Source organism: Dromaius novaehollandiae, chromosome 8 (genome assembly GCF_036370855.1).
Source record: "Dromaius novaehollandiae isolate bDroNov1 chromosome 8, bDroNov1.hap1, whole genome shotgun sequence".
NCBI lineage: Eukaryota > Metazoa > Chordata > Aves > Casuariiformes > Dromaiidae > Dromaius > Dromaius novaehollandiae.
In genome coordinates this window covers 36,630,717-36,640,092 of record NC_088105.1, presented here as the reverse complement: position 1 = coordinate 36,640,092, position 9,376 = coordinate 36,630,717, and the positions used below count along the sequence as shown (strand labels likewise).

Below are 9,376 nucleotides of genomic sequence, written 5' to 3'. Positions count from 1 at the left end.
AAGTTAAACTGTCGTAGAAATGAATTCAGTGTGATGAGAGGAAAGCATACCTGGATCATTTTCCTTCCATTCTCTTCAGTGCTCTTAGTCCTGTGTTTTACTGGAGTACCTAAGATCTGAAGATGGCCATGATGTCAGTTATGTTGGTGTGATGACTTGATCAGCTGATAGAGTGGCTGGGTAACAATTCCTTAGTGGCCCTTTATGCTTTAAGAAGAGGGGGTGGGGGAGGAAACCAACTGCATATTGCTTTCTTGCCTCAGAACTGAGGCATTTAATTTTCTTAAAATGCAGATAATGCATGTGTTAGTTCTGCGATCCAGACTGAGCTATACTGTTCCCTTTAGATTGAGGTAACATACAGCAAACACTGTAAGGTAATGGACAGCCTTTTATTATATTTAAAGGTTAAACCCAAAGTCTTTTAAAGTTTCCCCAGGCTTAACTTTTACCACAGATTTGACTATTATGTCCAAACCTCTTGCCTGTTGGGCTTATTAAATAATTTAATTTGCTCATGATCACATTCGCAGTGTGCACCTGGAGTTAAAATGGTGCTTTAGCTAGTACCTCAGGTGTAACTGTTAACCCAAATACTTTGGTTGAAGGTTTTAAATAATTTTTTCATGCATTTAAACAGGTGCAGAATGTTTTTTTTATTGCTGTGGCATTTTGTGCAATACTCCCACAACTATAAGCTGCAAGTTGTAATTAACTGTTATGGCTGTCAGCAGGAGGCTTAAAATGCAGACTTCTTTTTGACACCAAAGTGCTTGAGGTCTGTCCTTGTGTTGCAGTGGGGATTTGCACACATCTGCTAATGTGCATGTGATTCATGGCATTCTCAGTGTATGACAGAAGAGCTTTCAAAAGCTGATTGCTTTGTGGTCCCTTTACAGTTTTTTTTAAGAAGGGCTTTTATAGTCCTTCCCTGCCCCCCAACTTTTACTTAAAAACAAAAAGTGCATCCTTTACAATATCTCATGCTTATGAATATAAGGGAACAAAAATTTAAAGCGTATGTTGGGTGCCCTCTGAAGATGCAGTAACTGACTTGCCTGATTCAAATAGAAATAGGGATAACATTGTAGTTTTGGCTTTTGGCATAATTATATTGCTCTGTGGTAAACAGAGGAAGTATATTGGCATTTTAAGTCCTCTTATATACTTCTGCCTTAACATGAAAATAATTTCTGTGAAATTTCTGTAGGTATGAGAAGAGTCTCTCTAGTTTATCTCCTCATTCTGAGTAATGAGGAAAAAATCATAGTGTTTTTACAATTAGTTTCTAAATAACTTCAGTTAAATAGGGTCCCTCAAGTCTGATAATATTTCTAATGTGTTTAATCAGCTTCTCTAAACAAAGCTGCACCTTCTTACTGGATTGCCTACTGGATTGCACAAGTGAAGCCAATAGCATTTGATTGCTACTCTGGTCACTTTGTGAACTACCTGTCTCTCCCTACAGGTTAACTGTAATCAAGAATATCTGAAATTATTTCCACTGCAGCTACAGAAAGGTAGGCAGCTGAGCGCTCAAATCTGCTTTCCCCTTACAATTTAGTAATGAAATAGAGGTTTTTAGCTCTTAAGTATTGTCTCTTATAAACATGAACAAACTCCTATCCTGCTCCATTTTCTGAGACGTAACTGAAAATTCAGGCTTTGGGTTGACAAACATAGCCTGCCCCAGTCCTTGTAACTACTGCGCACTGTTGTGCCTCAGGGAGCTGGGCAGGATTTGCTCCCTCAGTATGAGCGTTCTGCCCCTTTGGAGAATTATGTTGACGACGATTGTTGCTTGGGGCTTGAATGCCCCCATGATCTTGAGATGAAGCGATCTCAATTCCATGTCTGCTGTCTTTGAACAGAGGCTGTATTGTATGTACTTTGCTCGGTGTTTTTAGGGCCTCTACCTTCCCAATGGTTTTCATGAGGCAGCTGTCTTCCCACCTCCTGAGAAACATGCATGGCTCCTAGGTCGATGCAAGCATCCCTGCAGGTACATCCAGCTGCAGCTATGGGAGTCTCAGCCTCTTGCTGATGAATTTGCTGATACCTTTTTGGTCACAGGCAAGTCGTGCAATCAGTGGACTGTGCTCACTAGCCCTTCCTGCAGCTACTGCAATTGGCCATGTGCTGGATCCGATGCTCTGCCCAAGGAGGGCCTGAAACTTCTGATGGGGGGAGATCTTGATGCAAGGTTCCCCTGGGAGCCATGGAGGTGCTGCTTGCCAGGGACAATGCTGTCTTGAGAGCAAATCCCCCTTACCCAGGGGAGGAATGGTGGCAGCTTGCAGAGCTTCACATTTTCAGGCATTTCCTAGCTGCAGGGCTTCGTGTGCTGATGGTAGCTGTGCGCTCCCTCTGCTCCCATCACAAGCTTTCTGCAAAGTTACAATAAAAAGACGGTCCAACTGTCTCAGAGGCTGTGAGTTAAGCGCGCACACGCTTCTCTCCCTGTAGTCTGATACTTTGTCATCAGTGCTGTGCCAATGTATTTGCTATGTGGGCCAAGTGCGCTTGGGTGCCGTGGGCGTACCTGGAGTGCGCTTTGCCAAGCGCTTGTGTTCTAGGGGGACGTTCCCACATCAGAATATTGCCTCCCGTCGCTGCAGCCGCAGACTTGTGGTAGAGATTTGCATCTGGCACATCGGTTTTGGACAGATCTGTAGTATAAACAAACTGTGCGGCATGCTTGTGTCTGAGAAAACCAGCTGTGAGAGAAAGAGCAAAACCTACACTGTACTCTGATTTCAGAAGACAAAATGAATTAAAGACCACCTTACCTTTCTGCCCTCGCAAAAACCTCAAACTACAGTAGAACTAGTGAGACAGGCGCTAGATGAGCACGATGTATCTGAAGCCTACCATGAAATCAAAAACATAAATTCAAGGGGCAATAGTTCCCTGGGTGGCCTGCTGGATACACTAGCTGGTTCTTCTAATGGATAGTGATGGGGTAGATTTTTTTTCTTTTTTTCCCCTAAAATGTAAGCCTGAGTTCCAGAACAAGGGCATATTTTGGAGAAAACTGTGGGCTACACAGCATATGTGTGTTGCTCCTGCAGTCATCAAAGGAAACAAGTGCTGAGTGAACAGTGAGGTCCTCTTCCCCAAAGAAGAAGAGCTGGCTTTGTCTTTTGCTTCTTAAATAACTGAGCTTGTAAATCTCACTTACTAAGGTTACAGTGCCGGGGCTGACTGTTGTATTTCACTGCATCTTGTCAGAAAAGGTACAGAGACAGCTCTGAGGTGAATGTTGAAGGAAAGGGGAGATGGGTTATACAGCCTTCTGCAAGTTCAAAGATTCTTATGTGTAAGGATCATTCTCCACTCTCGCTCACTAAGCTCCAGTTCTGGCCTTGTCTTGCTTAAAGGTAGGGTGTTCCAGAGCAAGAGACAGGGTTAGCATCCCTGCAAGCTTAGAAGACCAAGTAGATGGGGCACCAGCTCTGTGAACTGTTGGGTTCCCTGTTCGTTTGCCAGCAGAGGTCACTGCTTGAAGCGTATTTAGGGAAGCACTAGGCTGCAGACCTTGCTGACAGCGATGGTACAAAGCTTTTGATTTAAGGACAGGGCTGCAGCTCAAAGTTAGATACCGAGGGGGCTGTTGCGCCTCAGACCCTGGCAGGCAGGTCTGGGAGAGGCTTTATCAGTCCGTGCAAAGATTGTCACAGGAAGGGTAAGACCAGTCCTACAGCCAGTGCAAGCTAACCACTGCCAGGGAGAAATGGTGCGTCCTTGCCTTTATCACAGGGTTCCTGTGTGGCACTTCAGCTCTTCACAGGTGGTCACTATTTGCAAGACTCGTTTTCCTCACACTCCATTTGGGACATGAAGGGTTGAGTTTAACTGAGGGAACTGGAACTGTGCTCCGCCATATACAATGATGGGAAATGCTAAATGACCTGGAGCAAGGGGAGGGAAGAAAAAAAAAAAGGCCCAGACCTTCTTTGTCACAAGTTTTACACCCAAACTGAAGGGATGCTTTTGTCTTCTGGGCCTCTGCTGTAAAATGGGGCTCAGCCTACCCCGACCCTCTCTCGCCTCAGAGGGACGTACGTATGACGGTAACTGGCTCTTGTCTGCAAATCACTAGGCTGTTGTAGTGATAGACACCATAGAAATGCCCTGGAGAAAATGAATAATTCAGTATTCTGTGCTGGGTTTGGCTGGGGTGAAGTAAATACATTCAATGTGTGGTCCAGACACTATGCCAATAAAGAGAAAACAGAAGAGTGACTAGCTGCTCATTCAGCAATAACCGTCTTCAGTGAATTGAATATATGGATCCCCAGGCAAAATGACTGTGGAGCCATGTAATAAAATCAGTGTTACAATTCATTTATAGTAGGCGTGAAGTGAGGTTGTACCAGCAGTTCTAGTTCTGGCATGTCCCAAGTGCTGAGGATTGGATTTTAAATGCGGAATGTCCCTCTCAACTTGTGCTGGCCTGTTTTTTTGTTTGTTTAGGAGTTGTTTATTTTACTGCTTGTGTCCTGTATGCACAGTGTGAGAGATTAATCTGTTTATGGACTGATACAGATAAACAATACAGAGCAATGTTTGAGGAAGCTAACTGCAGGTGTAAAATACAATCTCCTGAGCGGAGGCTGGTCAAGCCCTTCTTTAGAGCTTTTTCTGGAAGTCCTCTAGAATAATCTGCTGAATAACTGGGGAGTCAGGAGGGAGAGAGCCATGTGTAGCATTATAGCTTTTGGAGATTATGGTAATTTCTTGCAGCCTCTACACAAAGGTGGATTCAAGATTACTGTCAGATTTTCTCAAAATATGGTAGCTATTGAAGAGAGACTTGCTTTTAAGAGATAAGTCACACTGATCTGAGGAACTTCTAACTATGAGCAATATAAACAAATCTGTAAGTTATGAGAGAACAGTTGAGTACATCCCTAGATAATGTGTGGTCAGTTTGACCCTGCTGTCTTAATTTAGGAGGTCATTTTAAAACCACTATAAGGAAGGGCTTTGTGCTGCCTTAAAGGGATACAGGCAATCTGTAAGAAGTAGGCATACTTACAGAGACAATCCCTTTGGCTCAGTTTTTGTTTTGTTGTTTCTTTTTTTACTATCTGTGTTGCAGTAAATTAAAACAAAAACAAGTCTGGACTTGGCATGCTGTTGTAAATAAACTGCTGTGTGTGAATCGACAGCTCGTTTGCAGCCAGGTTATTTATGGCGACGTTTTTTGTTTTTCCCACCAGAGAGGTTGTTTTGCTCCATATTAACAGAGTGTTTACAGTAACACCTCCCTCGGTCTATACCCGAAGCAGTTACAAAAAGGCCTCACAATTTTAATTGTGTCCCTTTTAAAAGAAAACAAAACAAGCAAAAATTTAATTTTGTTCCCTGCTGGAGCAGAAGCAGGGATTTCAGTACATGAACTAGAGATGAATACTTCAACTCTGCTTGTTTGCTCTGCGCAACTCACCTTACGTGTATCCGTTCTGCTTCGTTCCTCTCCTTCCACAGAACTACTGAGGGAGAGGGAGTTTTCAGCTTCTTGGGGAGTTTCTTGAAGATCTGGTTTGTGACAAACCATATTAAGGCCAGTTACAACCGTCTCTTCCTGTGAAGGTAAGGAGCACACTTTGACCACTGGATTTGGTTAACTGCTGTGTCCTTTTCACTTAATATCCTTCCCCCCTTGTTTCCCTTGCCTCTTACAGATGATCTCCTGTTGTCGTCATGTGTACTCAGCTCCCAGACAGCAGCACCTCAAGCCAAGATAGCTATTGCTCTGTTTTTGCAACACTGATCGCAGGGGTTCACACTGTGCAGTGCAAAGATGCTGGGTGTCTGCAAAAGCACCCGCACGCCCTGAGGAAACCAACATCATGGCAATGACCTGATCTTGGCTGATGTCAGCTGAGAACAACCGAGGTACCAAAACTGTTTAAACATTGTTTTTCTCCTCACTGCCCTGTGCAAGTTTTGAGTTGGGCTTTGTGCACTATGGCCTTGCGCGAGCTGAGGGCATGGCTATGCTAACCGTGCAGTTGTGGTGTAGCACTGCCCGGTGTTTGTGGCTGCTGTGCTCCAGGAGTTGCTTTGGTCTGAGTGCCTTGTCCCACCACCACCGTTTGCCCAGAACCATGAGGCGAGCGAACTGTCTCATGCAAACTCATTGATGTTTCAGCACTGTCTGGCTACAAGGACAGAGAGCAGCACAGCTAGCACCATTACACCCGCAGTTCTCTATGTCCTGGCTCTTTCTCTGTTCCTGTGAAGTAGGATTTCACCCCAGGCTAGGTTAGCATTAGGCTACTATCCTTTTCTTCTCTCTTTAGGCACTTACTAGTAATGAATGGGCAGGTTGGCAAGTCTCTGGTCATTTATCATCCATGTCTTGTCCACTTGACCTAGAGAAAGGATATTCAGGCAATCAGTTGCACTGTCTTGGATGGTTCTTATCCCAAATTGCAACCTCACCTTCCACAGCTGACTCAGAATGAAGCAACTCCCATGGACTAGCTTTAGGGGCTGAGGATGTCCTATCTGCCTCAGCCAGAGTGTCTGCTCCCAGTGATGGTGCCTTCATTAACAGGGAGATGAGCCAGTCCTGTGACCACAGCCATCAGCATCTAGGAATGTGAAACAAGAAGGCAAATGTGGAGAATTCTCCTCACTCTCCCTCCCCCAAACCCTACTAAAGTGAGAATATTGCTGTCAGGGGGAGAGAAGCCAATGACTGATTTTTCACATGGGGCCCAAGGAGGGGAGACACCCTTCTAGCTCATGGATGCAGTGACAACATTGGGCAAAACAGTATTTGCTACACAAGTTGTGCGCTCAGCAAAGTCATGATGACCCAGCGTGTAAAACAGTCTTAGCAGCAACGATTGCACTTGCTTGGCCTTTGTTCCAGAACCGAAACATATGATGTGTCTTCTCATTCAGCAGGGAGGGAAAGGGAACTGCTTAACTCTTTCAATGAGCAGTTGTTCCTCCCAGCCAGGCCTGCGGCATTGCCAGAGGAGCCAAGCTGTTACCTTGGAAGTGTTCTGGGTGTCAAATCTCTGTTGGGCACAGGCAGGTCTGGAAGAGGATGTCCAGGCCTGCCAAATGCCTTGCTCCACACCTGAGGAAATCATGGTGTGAGAGAAAGTTTGAGTCCATGGGGCCTAGTTTCCTAGTGCAGTCAAGGGATTGTGTGTACCTGCAGCTTGAGGTATTTTGTCTGCACCTCTGTGTGGTGATCTATCACGGAGAACTTTACCTTGCTGTGAAGTTCTTATCCAAACCCTACATGCTGTTGAAGTGTCTTTTGGCAGTTCTTCCAGGGCTGACCTGGCACTCAGAGAGCAGGATAGTGAATGCAACCCAGATAAACAAAAGCCATATCTAATTGTAGGTGCTTCAGAAGGGGAAGGAAGAACGGGAGAGATGCTCTTCAGGGAGTGATTTAGGGCGGGAGCTGGATTTGTGTGCTCTGAGTTGCACCCTGGAGAGGCCTCTGCCTCTCTGTTGACTGCAGAGAGAAACGGTAGGGATTGGCCTTTGTCATCTCATTCGGACACCTGACGTAAGTAGCATGAATATCTTTACCCTCTGCCTTGCATCTGCTCTACAGAGTCTGCTTTCACACTGCACAAAACCAAAGTAAATAGTGCTGGGAGCTGTGCTGTCTGCAGCAGGTTTGCGAGAGAGGCCCCGACTGGCGTAGGCTGCTCTGCCCTTGGGGATCAGTGAGAGCTGCGGCCTGGCCCCCAGGTGTGCGGCAGCTCAGAGCAGGCAACCGCCAGCCCTTTGGGCCGGGCCGTGCGAGGGTCACGGTGGCCACACAGGTCTCTCTCCTGGCTGCCGCGGGCTGGGGCAGATCCCGGTCCTGGCTGAGCCGGGCATCGCAGGGGAGCAGTGGCTAAGCAGTGATGCGCTTCGGTCCGCAGCCTTGCTCATGGGCAGCATGAAGAATGCTTTTTTGGCTCGGACGGTGCCCAGGGCATGGGGGATGCTCCATGCTCCCCGCGCGGAGCCCTGCGGAGCCTGGCCCGGCTACTGCTGAGCCAGGGGCGGCACCTGCCGGTGCGCCGCAGTATGATCTGGGTAATGGTGCCGGTGAGAACACGAAATGGGATTAGACTGCACGCAGAGCAGCATGCGCGTGGCCTGGGGTCGGAAATTCAGAACGATGTGGGTTAATGAGGTCAGAGCAGTCAAGATGTTAAATTTTATCCTTTTGCTTGTTTGCTGTGGTAAGATCCCTAACTGTGAAAGAAAACCCCTCTAGGATGTTATAAAATGTATCCAGTGCTACTTGTTTTCTAGGAAAAATCCTCTGGTTTAGATATCAGTGTGAATTGGTATCATGCCACTGAAGCCAATGCAGCTGTAAAATGTGCACAGGCTGCGGCCACGCATTTAGGATCCACCTAAACGCTAGGTCTGTCCTTTGCTGGAACCGATGGGATTACCCTGGTTACACCGCCTTCTCCAATAGTATTTTCCCCAGCAAGTTTTACTGCCTCTTCACATGTCACTGAGGGTTAGACCGTTACTGCAGTGTACTTGTGTCTTAAATTATTGTTGTTTCTGGTAGCACTGCCAGGTGCCATTAGCATTTCCGAATAGAAGAGAGAGACCTGCTCTCTCCTGATCTGACTGACAGGACTGGGGGATGGATACAGGTTAGCAGAGCACTGAGAGAGGGTCTGGAGCTGTAGAGAACAGCTACACAGAGGGAGAACATAGCTGAAAATGTTTACTTTGTTTTTATAAATCCCCAGGAGGATATCATTGTTAAAGTTTAATGTTCATGCCAGGTAGCTGAGATTTGGCTTTGTTTCCTACAGTGGTAAGGCCTATGTGGCTGTCGGGTGCTTTCTCCCTCTTTGTTTTGTCTTTTGCCTGCTAACAAATTCTGAGGCCATTGACCAATTTTCAACCAAGTAATATGTGGTCTTACAGAGGAAAGAGGCCCTATTACTGCTCCCACTGAGTGCAAAGGCTGTCAAGCTCCTTCTCCAGGAGACCTCAGAGAAGAGGCATCGCAAACGAGACCTCGTCTCGTTAGCTCACAGCATGATGTTTGATGTTCCACCTCAGGACTTCCATGCCTGATCTGGGGAGCAGCCTCCCACCAAATCCACAGCAGTCACAGCATTTGCAAAAAGAAGTTGTGCCCTCCTGCCTTGACTGTTGCTTTACACCCACCGCAGGGTGGCACAAGCCGTTGTTATCACGGGGAGGGACGATATACTGTGAGCAAGCCACCCCCTGCGGCACGTGTGCTGCTAGAAGATGGAGGTCTCCTCTGTCCCCCGGCTGTGGGACACTCCTCAGGAGACGCACAGCGAGACTCCAGTTCAGTAGCTGTCCCTCCTTGTGCTAAATCTCTCAGGCCTCTCCTTTAGGT

At 46.6% G+C, this 9,376-nt stretch overlaps 1 long non-coding RNA gene across 1 annotated transcript; it reads left to right on the top strand.

Annotated features, from left to right (window-relative positions):
* The first annotated feature begins 1,407 nt into the window (after positions 1–1,407).
* LOC135329117 (uncharacterized) lies at positions 1,408–5,930 on the top strand. The gene is made up of 3 exons (XR_010390334.1): positions 1,408–1,520; positions 5,494–5,598; positions 5,691–5,930. It is a non-coding gene; the product is annotated as an uncharacterized LOC135329117 (long non-coding RNA).
* The last annotated feature ends 3,446 nt before the right edge of the window (positions 5,931–9,376 follow it).